Source organism: Heterocephalus glaber, unplaced genomic scaffold (assembly GCF_053883595.1).
Source record: "Heterocephalus glaber isolate CG9 unplaced genomic scaffold, H.glaber_assembly_v1.0 deba00001561, whole genome shotgun sequence".
Taxonomy (NCBI): domain Eukaryota; kingdom Metazoa; phylum Chordata; class Mammalia; order Rodentia; family Bathyergidae; genus Heterocephalus; species Heterocephalus glaber.
The window spans coordinates 1,562,412-1,579,774 of record NW_028258349.1 but is presented as its reverse complement, the minus strand read 5'-3'; the positions used below and the strand labels follow the sequence as shown (position 1 = coordinate 1,579,774).

General features: G+C 42.6%; 1 protein-coding gene and 1 long non-coding RNA gene across 10 annotated transcripts in view; one reads left to right on the top strand and one right to left on the bottom strand.

Annotated features, from left to right (window-relative positions):
• The window catches only part of CUNH1orf226 (chromosome unknown C1orf226 homolog), a 331,114-nt gene that overhangs the window by 162,279 nt on the left and 151,472 nt on the right, over positions 1–17,363 (top strand). The window lies entirely within an intron of this gene.
• Positions 8,389–17,300, bottom strand: LOC147823934 (uncharacterized). 2 transcript variants are annotated; one of them, XR_015443090.1, is made up of 4 exons: positions 16,697–17,300; positions 14,984–15,127; positions 11,798–11,874; positions 8,389–9,952 (listed from the first exon to the last, which is right to left on the bottom strand). It is a non-coding gene; the product is annotated as an uncharacterized LOC147823934 (long non-coding RNA). The 2 variants fall into 2 exon arrangements; XR_015443089.1 differs by lacking the exon at positions 14,984–15,127 and having other exon boundaries at positions 8,391–9,952; positions 16,697–17,291.

The window sequence follows — 17,363 nt, the reverse complement described above, 5'->3', positions numbered from 1 at the left end:
ATAATCCTTTGGCAACTTACTTTTCCTCATTACTAATTGTATACATTGGGACCCAGTCAGGAGACAGAAACCACATCCGTACTTTGAAGGAAAATTTAATATAAAGAATTATTAACTAGTAGAGGATGAAGAACCTTAAATTACACAAGATGCTCTGGGATATTGGAACCCTGGCCTCCTCTCTCTCTCTCTCTCTCTCTCTCTCTCTCTCTCTCTCTCTCTCTCCCCCCCCACCCCCTGCTCTGGGCAACATGAATTGAAACAGGCCTGCTCTACAGCCTACTCCCATTATGATACACTATGCCACCAGAGGCCCAAAGCAACAAAGCCAAAAAACCATGGAAGGAAGCCCCTGAAACCATAAGCCAAAATAAACTTTTACCCTCATTAAGTTGTCTCAGGTACAATATTTTGTCACCACGTTGGAAAGCTGAGTAGCACACAAGTGTAGCATAGCTACCTCTGTCTCTAGGGCTTAGAGAGGGTACCCAAGGAAGGAGAAAAAGGAGGGTGGCCCAATGCTGAGATGCAGGGCTCCTTGCAGAGTGAATGCTTGGCTCCCTTGGATGGTATAGAAGTTTCTGGGTGCCAGCAGAACGGATGGAGTGATGTGTACCTTGGGGTCTCCCCTGTTCCATCAGCCAGGAAGTTGCCTGCTGTCCCATAGAAGCCAGGACAAAAAGCCTTGGAACCAGGAAGAGAAACCCTTCCTCCCACAGTGTCCTCTCAGCACCCTCTGTTGACAAAACCTGATGTCCTGCCAGCTGGCAATGGGGAAGTGCTGAGAGCCACTTGTCCCTTAGAAATCTCATGCAAGCCACATAATTAATATTTTTTCTGAATTTTGAGTAGCTATATTTAAAGGCTAAAGAGAACCAGATAGTATTAATATTTTTAACTGTAGTAAAATGCAACATAAAATTTACCATCTTAAACATTTTGAAGATCAGTACAATTCAGTAGTTGCTATGCAGCCAGTCTCCGGAACGTTTTCATCTTTCAGATATGACACTATTCTTTTCTCTCTTCCCAGCCCTAGCCTACCACTATCTGATGCCGTATTTCTATGAATTTGAATATTCTAGGCATCTCATATAAGTGGAATCATACAGTACCTGTCTTTTGTTGACTGACTTATTTCACTTAGCATGTCATTCTTCTTGTCTTCCTTTTAAAGGCTGAATAATATTCTATTGTGTGGAACATATTTTGTGAAAAATTCATCTGTCAATGGATAATATGGTCACTTCCACCGTTGATCTTTTGGGAATAATGCTGCTATGAACATAGGTATACAAATATTTCTTTAAAATGCTGCTTCAAAACCAGGCACGGTGGGGCACACCTGTCATCCCAGCACTTGAGGCAGGGGGATCACCTTGGGTTGAGTTTGAGCCCAGCCTGGCCTACAGAGTGAATTCGTAGTAAATTACACAGTGAGACCCAGTCTCCAAAAACCAAAAGCAAAAGCAAAAACAAAAACCACTTTTCCAGGTCTGCTGTATATGTAATAATTTTATTTCTAATGTTTTGAGAAGCCACCATACTGTTTTCCATAGCAGGCACACCATTTTACATTCCCATCAACAGGGCAAAAAGGTTCCAGTTTTCTCCACAAGTTCATTTGTGCTTGTTATTTTCCTATTTTTTAAAAAAATACTGGCCTTCAGGGCCGGGGACTTAGCTCAGTGGTTTTGCTGCCTGCTGCGCAAGCGTAAGGACCCAAGTTCGATCCCGGGTACCAAAAAAAAACCCAAAAAACTGGCCATCGTAAAGACAAGAAGTGATTTTTCATTGTAGTTTTGATTTTGATTTTTTGATTATTATTAATGTTAAATATATTTTCAAATGCTTCTCAGCCACTTACATTATCATTGTTGGAGAAATGTCTATTCAAGTTCTTTGCCACTTTTTAATTGGTTTATTTTACTGTTGATTTGTAGTTCCTTATATATATTCTGGACTTTTACCTTTCTTAGATGTATAATTTGCAAATATTTTCTCTCACTCAATATGAAGCCTTTTCACTCTACCATGTCCTTTGATGCAGAGAAGTTTTAAAATTTAATGTCCTATTTATCTGGTTTTATTTTTGTTGCTTTAATTTCAATAATGTATTTAACCCAATATATTCAGAACAAAGCAAGGCAAAGCATATATTTGAAACTGATAGGCAATAAATGGATAACTGGAAGATTATAGTAATTATCTGGCCATATAATGGAATATTACATATAATTAAAATGATGTTCTAAAAAGTTGCAGGAATTTTATAAAAGACATATTAAATAGCGACTTACAGAATTGCAAATAATTAGATAGCAATAATAAAACTCCAAACAGAAACATAGGTATTGAAAAAGATAGAAAAGCAATACATTAAGAAGATATGGATAATAGTTATCTTAGGGAAGTGGTAGTAGGCAGTTTTGGTTTCTTGTTCCCATGGTTATGGATTTTCAAATTATCTTTAATAAACACACATTAATGCACAGTGGTCTCACAGTACAGAGACTGTTGGGCGTCTAGACCCTTGGGCCTCGGGATTGTGAGTCCACAGGAAAAGGGCTGGACTTCAGTATGTGCATGAACCTGAGTTTGTAAGATGCAAGCTCTTGCCATTCTGAACTTGAAAAGGCAAACTAATAATCCTCAAGGAAGCAGCAAGCCTAATCTCTTTGAGTTTATGGGGGTAAAAGATGCTGTTAAAAACTGCTTGGTAAGGGCTGTGATTGGAATACTTGGCATTGTTCATTTCCTTTCTTCCTCTCAGGGACCAAGGGATTAAAAGACTGTTATTAGAATTGATTTATTTTGCTTCTTTTATATAAAGCATCTTATCTTCTCTGCTCCTTCATAAAAAGCAGAGAATCTTCTTTGTTTTTCTCAGGAAAGCTGGAGATGAGAGTGTTGTGATTGTCTGGTGCTATGGGGTGGCATGGTGGTGGGGAGGAGGGTCTGCTCACAGCTCTAGACAGCTTGCTCCTTCTATGGCATTCTCTCCTGGGCTTCAACTCTGTCAGCGTGGCTCAACTTTATGCTGTTTGTCCTAGAAAGGCTGAAAGTCTGTGAGACCAACCCTGAATCTGATTATAAAAATTCTTAAAAAGTAAATATTTATTCACTTTATTATATATCAGACACTGCTCTAAGACTCTTCATAACAACTCATGACATATAGGGATACTTCTTTCCCCCATTTTCCACATGTGGGAAACTCATACACTGGTAACTTAGTGAAGATCACATGGCAAATAAGAGGACAGTCTGGCTCCAGAGTCTGTGGCCTTCAGAATTAATCTGTTCATCAGAATCTACTAAAGCAGTGGTGGCAAACCTATGGCATGCATACCACAGCAGGCAAGCAGAACCCTCTCTGTCAGTACTAGACCCAAGTCGCCCCAGCAGCTGAGCATCGTGTAACAGTTGTTTTTCCTAAACTAAAACCTCAGTATTCGGGTTTAATTACAGTGTTGGCACTTTGCAATAAATAAGTGGGTTTTGGGTTGCACTCCGTCTCTAAAAGGTTTACCAGCACTATCCCAGAGTGCTTGTTAAAATACAGATTATAAACTGGGCATGGTGGTGCATGCCTGTAATCCCAGCACTCTGGGAAGCTAAGGCAGGAAGATCACAAAATTGAACCCAGCCTAGGCAACTTAACTTAGCAAGACTCTATCTCAAAATAATAATAATTAAAACACACACACACACACAAAAGGGCTGGGGATGTAGCTCAGTGTGAAGGTCCTGGCACAATCCTCAGTACCCGCCCCCCCCAAAATAAAAACCCACCAAACAGCATAGAAAAACCCCATAGATTCCTGGGTTCTCATTACTATTCTCATTACTATTCTGATTCAGCAAGTTCCCAGGTCACACCAATATGACTGGCTGGCCCAAGGATTTGCAGATGTGGAGAGCCCCGAGGCTCAGTCTTAGAGGTAAAGTAAACAGTACTTGTTAGGGAGCTCCTCCCACCCCAGTGTCTGCTGCTCTTATATGGCCGTGGTTGGAGGAGCAGTTGGCACTGTGACTCTGCCTCTTGGTGCAGGGTGAAACCATCTCAGTCTCTAACCTGACCATTTTCCAGCAGCTGTCCAGATAAGGTGCCTTGCTCCACTCAATGTACTTCTTTAAAAATAACATTTTCATTGAGCTATAATTCACATGCTAATGATTTACTCAGTTGAAATATGTAATTTAATGGTTTTTATGTTCAACGTTGTCCTACCATTGTCACAGTTAAGAACATTTTCACCATCCCAAGAAGGAACCCCATACCTATTAGCAGTCACGTTCACTTCCTGCACCCTGCTACAACCCTCAGCCCTAGAAATACTTGATGAACTTTTGACATTCATTTTCAGTACTTCATGATCCCATCTCAAAGAGTAATATGATTCTGTGGGACTTTAGCTAGCAAGACAGAATTTTGAACTCATGCCCCTTGCCTGTGGCCAAGTCTTTGAGCATTCGCCTGGCCTATGAGGTGGTTTCTTTTCTGCCAAGAACTTTTATGAGATACTTAACCCTTTGTACAGACTGTGCATATGTACAGTTGGGAGTTGGGAACTTCTGATCCTCTGAGTCATTTTCCCCCCATTTTCCCCTTTTTGCCCTCTCCCCCTTATGCATTTTTGGAGATTAAACTCGGTACCTTCACACTAAACTACATCCTCAACTCATTTTTTAACATTTATTTTTATTTTGAGATAGGTTCTCCTTAAGTTACCCAGGCTGGGTTCCAACTTGTGATCCTCCTGCCTCAGCCTCCTGGAGTGTTGGGATTATAGGTATGTGCCATCACACCTGGATTACCGTTTGCCTTCTTGAGAAGAACACTCCAGTCCTTTTTGGCGGGGAAGGGGAATAGAATCTGTTGTCTGTTGTTCCCTCCGTTTTTCTTTCTGTCTTCATTATTTAGAGGCATAGTCTCTATTAAATTGAGACACCCCCCCCCCCCCAGCTCATGGGCAGGTCCACTCATTGCAGCAGAGGGTGCCTGCTTGTCTGCCTCACTGCCCTGGATCAGCCACTCACTCAGATGTCAGAGGAGCTTCCTATCACTGAATTGCTCATCATCTAAGAGCGAAGATGGTGACGTCTTGACAGTAGATGCTTCTAGTACCTTGGGTGACCTCAGCCCTCATGGAAGCACAATACACATATTGAATCCATTTTGGTATTTGGTGAGAGAGTGATGATTTCAACCAGTTCATTCCCACTTTACTGCTGATACCAGCTCACTTCTGCTAGAGAGGACTCTTGAATCTTTGCAGTAGGAACTCTGAGTTGGTCCTGTGTTTTCAAGATCTGCGAGCTGAAAGCCAAGATCCCTCAGGTTAGACCAGTGTTGAAATTTTAATTGGGTAAAGTCTCATTAGAGACAAAGGACCAAAGATTGTGCTCATGGCATCTGATGTATTTTAATACTGACTTCTAACTGATAAAGGCTTAGGTCACTTAACTATATAATTGGAGCTTGGGAAGACAGTGCAACCTCTGGTGTTAGACGTCACGAGCTAGAGCACTTAAAGGGAGACTTTGCAAGGGAAGTTTTGACTGCATATTTTGAAAAACTTAAGTGTACTCTACAGACAAAGATGACTGATATTACTATCGTTTTGGGCCTTCAGTGGAAATGTAAGAGAGCACCAGATACAGGTGAGTCCTTTGCATTGGGCTTGTCTGCCTGGGAGGTGAGAAGGGGTGATTGGGAAGCCCAGTGCTGGCTAGGGCCACCGTGAGGCTCAGTGCTGCTGTCCATGATGGTGGATTCCTTCCAGCCTGAAGGAAGCACCATATTTCATACGCAAGCACTCTTGATTTGACTGTGTTGTTGTTTTCAATGAAGGTATCATTTACAATATGTTGCAGTCCATGTAGCTAACAGTTCTGCTAAGTACTGTTCTGTATATGTGTGGGCTGGAGCCAGAGCACACAGAGAATGTGAGGATGAGGGAGTTAAGGAAAGGAACTTGTTCCTTTGAGTAGATGCAGCTCTATTCTAGATGTGTGGCTTGGAGAGGAGCACAGGATAGGGTCCAGTGCAGGTTCCACAGGGCCCTGGCTGGGGATGGTGTCCAAGGGCGAGGGTAAAGATTTGAAAGACTTAATCAGGGAAGATGCTCTCTTCCATCAGTTAAATGGTCTCCATCTAACTTTCTTGTTTGTCTCCATCCTTCTGCAAATGTATTAATGCTTAAAGCTGCTACATGCCCATGTTGATTTCTGTGCTACCAGAATGTTATTCCTTCTATTTGTGCTGGGTATTTATTAGGGGCCAATTGTGTGAGTTCCTAAATCTGTTTATGCCAGTTATGGTTTTCTTTATTGTAATTATTATAAATGGATAAAATATGAGAAAAAATAGATAGCTAACTTTAATTGCACACTTATGTGCTGTGCACTCTTCTAAGTGCTTATCATTTAGTTTCCTGTAATTGCTATATTTATAAAACAAAGTTGAATATTTTGAACAAAATTGATAAAAGTGAGTTGCTATAAAAGAAGTTGCCAGTGAATTAGGAATTATAAACAATAACAGGAAAAAAGTTGAAGGGAAACTAAAAGCCTTATTAGGTTTCTGCATCCAGTTTACCAGATGTCTTCTAGTTCTTCATCCTCTTGAAGAAAACACAAACTAGAAATCAGAGTGAATACGTTACTTATGCAAGGAAGACTTTGGGAAGTTAATCAGGGGACCTACACCTAGAACAGTGGTAATGAACCTATGACATACATGTTATTTGTTTTTCTTTTGAGATAAAAGATGTTAATGTACGAGTCGGTTTTTCTAAACTAAAACCTCAGTATTCAGGTTTAATTGCAGTGTTGGGATTTGGCAATAAATAAGTAGATTTTGGGTTGCAATTTGGGCACTCGTCTCTAAAAGGTGAGCCATCGCTGACCTAGAAGAAAGGCCTCCAGTCTACATCAAAGTATCAGCGAAAGAATATATATTCATTTCATATAAGGTATGTACACGTCATTTTCTGTGGTTCTTGGCTTTAAACCCTATTTTTATTAACATACTAACTTTTACTGGTCATGATTATGGTGGTAAAGTCTTACACTGTAGGAAAATTATTGTCAAATCAGATATGAGCCCCGATGGCCCTTGCTGATACGGACAAGTGCTTATAGAGCTGATAAGGCTTGCCCAAGGAAAGTGTCTGTGAAACAACCATTGTGACTTGCAGAACATATTATCTTATTGCAAGTTCCTTGTTTGCAGTTACTGGGTTGGGCTGGATTTTTAACATGTCAAATATTCCTAAATTCAGTGGACTGGATCAGTTAAGATTTTGGAGCCTTATTTTGAATAAAATGGAATTTGATAATTACTCCACCCTTTGGTCCCTGTTACCAAAGGGATTTCTTTGTTGTTCCAGTGGTTTGATCTCTGAAGACTGTCAAGGTGAACGTGTATGTGTGTCCACACACCCCAACACAGATAACGACACATGGTTTTATTCAATTAAGCAAATCCCCAGTGAGCCTGCTGATGCCAAGGGCTTTGCTGAGTCGCAAGGACCTAAGAAAATAGCAAATGTGATCATTGCTCTCAGCAAATGTAGGGATGTACTTGGAGGAGTCCTGTGTCACTAGCTAAGACAAATGAGCTAACAGAGGTCACTATGAAGGGTGAGGGAGGCAGGACAGGATCAAGACAGGCAGGACAAGTAGGGAGATAATGCATAACTTAGAGAATAATTTACTTTCAAATTACTTTTACTTGTGCTTATCTGATTTTAACCTCAAAATAATTACAGGAAGTAGAAAGGCCTCTATATTGCCAACTAGTACAGTATGTGAGGACACAGATGGAGAGGGAAGGTGACTTTTCTAGTAATGTGGAGCCGGAGCTTTGACCGGGCTTCTGGGCATCTGGATTGGTGCTGCTTCTGCCACTAGACAGTTTTGTGTCTTCTTGGCACATTCTCTTACCTACCTACTGCCCTAGCCACCCAAATTGAAACCTAAACCTTAACTGCCCTGATGAAACTGCCTTACTGTTTGGTTGTAATAAGCCACCGCTACTGCCAACTTCCTCAACTCAGGACCCACATTGACTTATGTGACTGGCCCAAGTCTCATTCCAGCAGCTCTGCATGGCCAGTGGGTGTGTGTTGAGGCACACCTGCTCACCAGGCATGGGGCTCAGGATTCCTGCCTTCTGGCCCTGTGGGCAGTGCCTAGTGGTAGCTCTCTCAATCCAGCACTTTCTGAACTGCTCAAGGAATATTTTAGACTTGCACATTCTACCCAAGCTCAGGCAGGCTCGGCTGGGCTTCGAGTAGCTCTTTGCCATTTACAGGGGAGGGCTGCATTTGTACAGGTACCATTAGACACCTGGATGAGAGCCCTCAGAGAAGACCATGCTCGCCAGCTGGAGCCCAAGTTACACCATCTGTATGAATGAAAGGTCTGAAAACCACCTTCTCTCTGTTCCTCCCACTGAAAACAAAACCTACAAATGTGCAGGTAATGATAAAACATCAACATGTGTTATTCAGTGGCTTTTTGTTTCTTTTGGGACACTGTGGAAGATAGGAAAACCCCAAGGAAAGGAAAGGATACAAGGCTCGTGGTCCTGTTCTAACACGGTCCATTTATGTATTCAACAAATACTTATTAGCCACTTGTTACATGCTGTGTGAGGTACTGAGTATTAGAAGCTTTGTGTGGAGTCATTGTGGTCCTGCCCCAGCAGAGTTCAGGGCCTGCTGAGGGATACAGGAAGTCAAAGGAGGATCACAGGGGTGTAATCAGTGCAATGGCTGTGCACTGGAGGAGGGCAGGGTGTGCTGTTAGGTAGTGTGGCTACTCAAGTGATGAAGGGGTGAGTAGAGGCCAAAATCCAGTCCTTGCTGTGCTCCTCATGACATGTGCTATCCAGAGGAAGGGGAGCCATTTGGAAACCCACAGGAAGGCCCTCTAGGACCAGCAGTGATCCTGATTGGAAAGATGCCTGACCTAAGTTTAGGGTAGAAAGGAAAGCTTCTTCAAAAGGTAATCTGAAGGGCTGGGGATTTAGCTCAGTGGTTCTGCCGCCTGCCTCGCAAGCGCAATGCCCCAAATTTGATCCCCAGTACTAAAAAAAAAAAGGTAATCTGAATTGAGCATTGAGCAATGACTGGAGTTAGCCAGTCCAGGTGAGCAGAGAGATGAGAAAATGTATTCCAGAGCCGGGCACCATGATGCGCACTTGGAATCTCAGCACTCTGGAGGCCGAGGCAAGGGGATTCTAATTTCAAGCCTAGCCTGAGTAGTGTCACAACCTAGTGAGACCCTGTGTCAAGATGGAAAATAAAAAGAAGGCTGGGGATGTAGCTCAGTGTGAAGGCCCTGGGTTTAACCCATAGTGCTGAGGGAAAAAAAAGGAATCATAATCACCAATACTGAGGATAATCCTTAGCATTTCAAAGATCAGTCCTTTTCAGAGGAAGTTGCATGGAAGTGCAACAAAACTCAGCCCTTTTAGAACTCTAGAGTGTGTGTGTGTTGTGGGGAGAGTATGGTGTTCAGAGGAGAGAGAGATCCAGGAAGGCTGCTATTGTGATAATGGCTAATCGCATTTGCTTCACCCTTGCTCTATGCGAGGCAGCCTCCCAGCCCTAGGTACATATTGACTCATTTAATCCTTGTGACGGGGTGAGGTGTGCTGTTACTATCCTCAGTTTATAGAGGAGGATGAGGCAGGGAAGGGGCAGGTCCTCAGCTTGTCCAAGGCTATGCTGCAAAGGGCAGAGTCAGGATTTGCATTCCTTCGGCAGCAGGGTCCAGGTTGGTACTCCTCACACTGCCTCTCCGGGAAGAACTCAGGATGGAGAGACAGGAAGGGATCCAGAAGAGGTGACAGATGCTACAGGGTGGGCACTGCAGCTCTGGGAACAAGGAGAGGTGGGCCATGTGGGGCCTTCTCCAGTCTTGCCTTTCAGCAACCCTGGGAAAACAGAAATCCTCATAAACTACATGCCCAGTCATAATCCCATGAAATTTGAATCTAATGTCCTCACTGTAGCAATGAAAGAAAATAGGGCTCTCTCAGATTAAATAACCTTTCCTCTAAAAAAACATAGATCTAAAAATTTCTTTGCTCTAGAAGCTCATTTGTTCTCCTGTTCATCCATCTACCATCTATTTACTGTATCTACTATGTGTCAGACCCTGGGCTAGGCTTGAGAGATAGACGCATTCTCTGACCTCAAGTGGCTGGAGACATTGAGATCTGTTCCCCAGGTTAGGAGTTTTAGAACATGGTTGCAAGTTATTTGACACTCATTGAGAGGTGACATCTGAACCTGGGCTGAGCTTAGTGGCATGCTGATAAGCCAACAGAATGCAGTGGAAGTAGGAGACTTCTGAGGTTCAGTTCAAAAAGTGGCCAGGGGACTGAGTATTGCTTACTCTGAGGTACACTAGCTGCCAAGTAAGAAGCCGACTAGCCTGACATGGCCACGTGCAGGCACTTGGGCGACAACTCCAGCTGGGCTCCCAGCTGACAGCCTGCATCATCTGCCAACATGTGAATGAGCCATCGTGGATCTCCAGCCTGGTGACCGCAGGTGACCGAAGCCCTGGCCAGCGCCTCACTGTGACTGCATGACAGCTCCCAGCATGTGCTGCCTGGCTGAGCCTCTCCACATTTCTGACCCACAAAAGTGGGAACACAATAAAATTGTGGCCAGATTACAGATATCATTTGTTATAAGGAAATAGTAGCTGTAATCATCAGCCCCCAAGAATGAGGGGAGCAGCAACTCAGGGGAGCCAGTGGAGAAAGGACTGAAATTATGAGAGAAGAAATTGCCTGTCTTGCAGTTCATCGGGGAGCATAAAACCTCCAGCTACCTTCCAGCTTTTTATTGCTAATTGGCTCTGGGAAGGATGGGAGCAGGCAAAAGAGAAAAAGTGAAGTGAGCATTCTTTAATCAAGAGGAATTTAGTTTACATCTTGCTTTGAGTTTAGCACCCCCCCACACACACCATGCACATCCACATACACCTATTCACACAGCAGGCAAAGCAGGAGCCTGATTAAACAAGAAGTTATGATTGTCCCTAATGGAGCCTGCTGTTCTCGGTCTTTGAGCTGGTAATGAATAGTGCTCTCTGCTTTAAACCTGATGTCCTGATTATAAACAGTTATAAACTGTTTGCAAAAGTCTGTAGTGACTTTGGTTTAGGCATGTGGGGTGAGGGTTTTGTCAGGCCGAGGACTAAGTGGGTAAGAGGAGTCAGCTGCAGCTGGAAGAGAAGAGCAGGTGCCTCAGAGTCCCACCATGCAATGGTTGGATGACAGGGAGGAGAAGCAAGAGAGGTCGGTGGGGTGGTCATGAGGGGCAATGGATGATGAACTCCTGGAAAAGAACATTTCCCCTGGGAGATCAAGGGATTCACCTCCACACTCTGTGTCTCACCTTTGCCATCTCTTTCCTGTGGATGTGCATGTGGGAAGCCTTCCTTTCCCTTCCCAGAAGAAAAACAAGCAAGGGAGATGGTGGTGCTTAATTGTGTGCCCTCACCTCGGGGAAGAGGCACAGAGAGGAGGGGGAAAGTCTCCTTTCAGATCAGTCTGCTTTGAAGAGCAGCATCTCTTCCTCCTCACCAGGGACCAGCTTTGTGCCTCCTCTTAACCCATCAACTACGGCAGAAGTCATGATGCTTCCACCAGGATATCTAGAGGCAGCTCCTAGGACTCCTGCTGAGAAGCAGGGCATTCCTGGTAAATGTTCTTCCTTAATTAATGTTTCTAATTTTTAGTAAGTTTGAAATTAAAGAACTTTACCCATGGGCTGTCCGAGATGTTGGCTGTCTGATCTCTCTGGCAGGGACCCACAGGAGCAATTTTCAACCTCATTTAACCTGCAAAACAGCTGTTGTAAGAATTGTTGGAGGCTATTTGTCCCCCCAAAGGGGGCGTGAATGGCAGAGACTTGATTAGGATTCAGGGCTTGTACTGCTTGCGTCTGCAGCAAGAGCCATTGTTTCACTGAGGTGAATCCCAGGGTCCCCCATGAGGTGACTTTTCTCATATTGGAAGCTCTCTCTGGATTTTCAGAGACACTGCATCATTGGCACAATCTCACGTCTGACTTGGAGACCAGCTTGCCAATTGGCCCTGGAAGGGTTTTCACCTGCTGTGCTATGAAAGTTAAATTTGTCCTTGATTCTGTGTTTATATCATTGAAGTTGAGGATGGAATGGAGGACAGAGAACGTGTCTGATTGGTGGGGTGGATCTGTGTATGGAGCCCTTGGATCCCACTGGCTGTGGAGCAAGGCAGCCACGGAGATCAGCAGTTGATTTCTACCCTCTCTGAGAAATCCCTTGAACCAGCCTGTCATTATCTTGTAAAACTTCAGTATGGAACCTAAGGATGTTTTTATGACTGCTCCAAGCTCAACTGTTTTGAATAAACAGTTGTAGGATTGCATTTCTTCAATACTGGAGGAGCATTTTTAGAGATTATTTAGATTGGCCCCATATTTTGGCAGATGAGATGTTTGGTGCTTTAAGAAATTGCTTTGATTGAGGCTTATATAACTGCTTAGTGACAGAGGTCAGAAAAGAACTCAGGTTCTCTGGCTCTCGGATCAGAATTATTTCTACGGTATATATTGGCTTCTACAAGACAGCATTTGTAAATCAATTCAAAGCAAAATTTCCAGATAATTTTTTGTCATGGGCAGATGACTTATGCATTTGTCTATCAGTATCTCTGGTCCTTACCTACTAGATGCCAGTAGCGACTGTTCCCCTGTCCAGTTGTGACAAAGAAAAATGTCTACAGATATGGCCAGATGTTACACAGGGAAAAAACCCCCTGCTTCCAGTTAGTGCATACATCTTTTGAGTAGAAGTGAATTTGTGTTAATTCCTTCTGGATATCCTGCTTGCTTACAAATATGACCAAACAGCATGATGGGGGCCTATGGGATGACCATAACTGCCCATTGCCCTGTAAAGATGATTAGATTGCAGTGCTACCTTGGTGGTAGAAGAGTGAAAGGTAGTATGGGGAAAAAGGAAACCAGTAAGATATTTGTTTTTAATTTAAGGGAGACAGTTGCTGTGGACATTTCTATCTAATGGACTTAAATCTAGAATATAGAAAAGACTCTCAAAGCTCAATTAAAAACAAGGTCTCACTATGTAGTTCAGGCTGGCCTTAAACTCTCTTATGTGGCCCAGGCTGGCCTCCAACTCACAGCAATCCTCCTCCCTCAGCCTCTTGAGTGCTGGTGGCTTAAAAACCCAATTTTAAAAATGGGCAAAAGATTTGAGCAGCACCTTCACCAGTAAAGATATAGAGATGACGAATAAGTACATGGACAGATGCTAAGAATCATTAGTTATAAGGAAAATGCAAATTAAAGCCATAATGAGATACTACTATATAACTGTAAAATGACTAAGATTTTAAAAGACTGGCCATATTAAGTATTGATGAGGATGTTGTTAGGGGACTATAATTCTCCTGCACTGTTCGTGGAAATGCAGAATGGGATAGCCACCTTGGGAAACAGTTTGACAGTCTCTATAAATGTTAAACGTACACCTACCATATGATCCAACCATTCCATGTTTAGGTATTTACCCAAGAGAAATGGAAGCATATGTCTGCACAAAGACTCATACATGAATGTTCATAGCAGCTTTCACTGTAATAGGCAAAACTGAAGCCACCCAGATGTCTGTCAGCAGCTACCTTTTCTATGTTGCTTTGTGAATGAGACATTTTAAAATCCTGTCAACTAATCAGGTTTGGTAGAGAAATGGGTCAGACCGAGAACATCTGTTTAGGCCATAATACTGGCTTGATTTTTGTGTGTGTCGAAATGTCATTAAAATAAAGTATTCCTTTTGGCAATGGAGTTGGTAATGGTTTCCTCTAAGTCCCAGGTAGGCTATTTTAATGATGTTAGGTGATAATGGATGAAGATTTTTTTTTCCCTAAACTTAAAGGCTTAAAATAACACACTTAATGCTGATCACCAGCTCCTTTAAAGCATTTTATTTATACCACTATTAGAATATTTTGGGGGTAAAGATGTCATTGCTCACTATTGACCTCCTCAGGATGACAGGCCACATCCCCTTGTGGATAGAATTCTTCCCAGAGACAAGAATGGCAACTAAGGAAAGAAAATGCTTTGCAGGAGGGGGGAGTGACTATTTCCTACTCATGAGACAGCTGAGGGTCCTTTGACAGGTGTGGGTCAGTTGAAGGCCATATTCTTGTTTAATCTTTTTTAGGCATGTGTTGAGCATGAAGATACAGAAAACAAGACATGGTTCAGCTTTGTCTTTAAAGATATCAGAGTTCAGTGAAGAGAAAGGCAAATCCATACATAGGGACAGTACAGAAGAATGAATCCTGTGCTAGAGGTGACCATTGGAATGCACGGGCCAGCTAGAGCCTCCGTAAAGAGTGGGTGGAAGTTGTTAGGAAGCACTCTAGACAGCTTCTATAGATGTGGTAGCTTGTGCTGAGTGTTATGGCATGAGTGCCTGGAATGGCTAGAAAAAAAATACTCTGCTTTCTGTCCAAGATATTTTAGTGTAGTCAAGGAAATGAAATTAATGTACACAGGGATAAGATGACCATATGTTGATAGAAGTATACCGTGGTAGAAATAATACTGCAGTGAGGGCCAAGGAGGATATGAGAGAATTAGAGTACTCATGCAGTGCTGAATGGGACAGCCCCTCTGGAAAAGTTTGGCAATCTTTTAAAATATTAAACATACACCCACCATAGAATCCACCCATTCCACATCTAGGTATCTACCCAATTGAAAAGAAGGCATGTGTCTTGTTTTTTAGTATACTGAGGATTGAACTGGGGGCCTTTGCACTGAGCTACTTCCCCAGCTAGCTCTTTTTTATTTTTAATTTTGATACAGGGTCTTGCTAAGTTTCCAGGCATATCGCATACGTGAGTGTTCACAACAGCTTTAATGGCCCACACCTGCTCCTGTGAGGCTCTGTGACCTGGGGGAGTTGTTCACTGGATCTCATAGCCTGTTTTTTATTTCTGCTTTGAGAAACTTGGTAGGGGATGTGTCCAGTCCACACTGGTTCTCCCTTTCTGTGCTGTGTGCTGAGGGCAGATCTGGAGAGAAGAAGCAGAACGGGTTTTTCCTTAGTGGAAAGATTTACCTCAGAGAAGCAGACAAGCTGTTGTTGAGAAGAAACAACATCCATTTTAAGGTCGGGAAAAATTGTGGGGACCAGGGATTTGGGAAGCTCTAGAAATCATTTTGTGGGAATTATATTTGAAACTCCAGAAGAGTGGGAGTCCAGCTCCTTGGGCACAAGGGTATCAGCTCCTGTTCTTCAACAACTTTTTTTTCATAGCCTAGTTTTGGATTCCTGACGGCTATCAAGAGGGACTTGTACACAAGGGCTAGAACTCCTAGTATATTTTGAATTTTCCTGAGTCCTTCCTTCTTGGTGTGTAGGATTAGCCAGGGCCACCAATCATTCCTGTGATTGGAAAGGCATTTGCTTGCTTTGCCTTTTGTAATCCCTCCTATCTCATCCCTCCAGATAGATGCTCCTGTTCTGAGAGGATCCCGACAATGTGTAGCAGTGTTACTTGAAAGAAAAACATAAATAAGGAACTTTTATAGAACCAGAGGGACGGAACTGCATTTTCTTTTCACTGCCCCATCCAGGAGCACCTGAATGGCTTCTTTGTCTGGCTCCTGGAGAGCCCAGAGTGGAGAAGCCCTTCCTAGAGCAGACACGGCATGCTGCACATCCCTCCTGGTGGCTTGTGTGTGGTTGTTTCATAAGATGAATTTCCAGATTGATGGCCTCCTTATAAAGGATGTGCAAAAGATAGGGAAGAGGGTGGGGTAGCAGTAGTATAATTTCTACTCTTCTGTTCCCAGACTCCAGAGCTTCCGAAACTCCCATTCTGTATATATATAAAATTTGACACTAACTTGGAGGATTCATTTTGTGTTTCCCTCATGCAGTGTCTTCTTTCCACCTGTACTATTCCAAAGAAACTTTCCTTCAATTTCAAAATCTTAGCCCTATTGAAATTTAACCTCTCAAGACTATTTTGGGAAAAAGTTTGTCTGATTGTCAGACTTGATGCCTATACATGCTCTGATGGCCTTGATAAGAAAGAGGCCGTGAGCATGTATTCAATTTCTTTTCTGCCACTAATTGTTTATATTTTGTAGCACCAGCATTGAACCCAAGACTTTCACAGTGAGCTACATCCCCAGCCATTTCAAAAATTAATTAATTAATTGATTTTAAAATATTTTGAGACATGGTCTTGCTGAGTTGCTCAGATTGCTCTCAAAGTTGAGGTTCTCCTGCCTCAACCTGGCAGACTGCTGAGATTACAGGTGAATACCACCATGCCAGGCTTCTTCCACAATTTTAATATCACAGTCGTTGGTGAACTACTCTTTACATAGAAAGCCTGATGATACAGCCACTCCAGGTGGTTCTTCCTGGACTAATTAAAATCAAAAGACTTTTTTTGATCTGGATATGGCATTTTAGGTGTGGTGTTTTGACAAGTAAAGCATAATTTCTTGATAAGGGTTTATACCATATGGAGTAGACTGGAAATAACTCACCTTATGTAATAGAAGAGATAGTTGAGACTTGGGCAAATAAAGTGCTCACGGTCATACAAATAAGTACTGAAACTAACCTTCAAATTCTGGTCTTCTGATTTGATGTCAAGTCCAGCATATCTTCCATTATCCATATTCTTTTCGATGTGTCTATTATTTCAGGAGCTTTTCTGATTTACCTATAATCTTGCATTAGATTTAAAAAGTGCAACACTTCAATGGTAGTGGCAAAAGTCAGGGAGGCTTCTAATGTGCTTCTTCACTTGAAGAAATTTTTCAGCGGGGAAGAATACCTTGGCATTCCTCAGTCTCCTTATTTTCCTGCAGCTTCAGAAGTCATGGTCTGGACCATGGTGAAGAGCCTCACACCAGAGTGTTCCCTCTAGACATTTTAGTTGACAGGGTGTAACAGATAGCTGGAGAGTATTCATATATGCTGCTTTATTCACCTCAACTTCACCAACACAGATAACAAACCATAAACACTTATGGCCCTAATTCATTTCCGTTGGAGATCAGACATTTTGTTATATATACCATTGAAGTCTTCAGGCACCCACTTCAATATAGTTTTTTCATCTTGACTTAAATCCAACTCTTCTTATTTCCTTCCCCATGAAACCACAGTCCCCCCTCCTTTCCTTACTGTCAAGGGGTGATGGACAATAGATGATAGCAACAGTTTCTATGGCAACAGCATCTGAGTCATCTCCTTGGAAACCTGCATAAAGGCCTTCCATCACC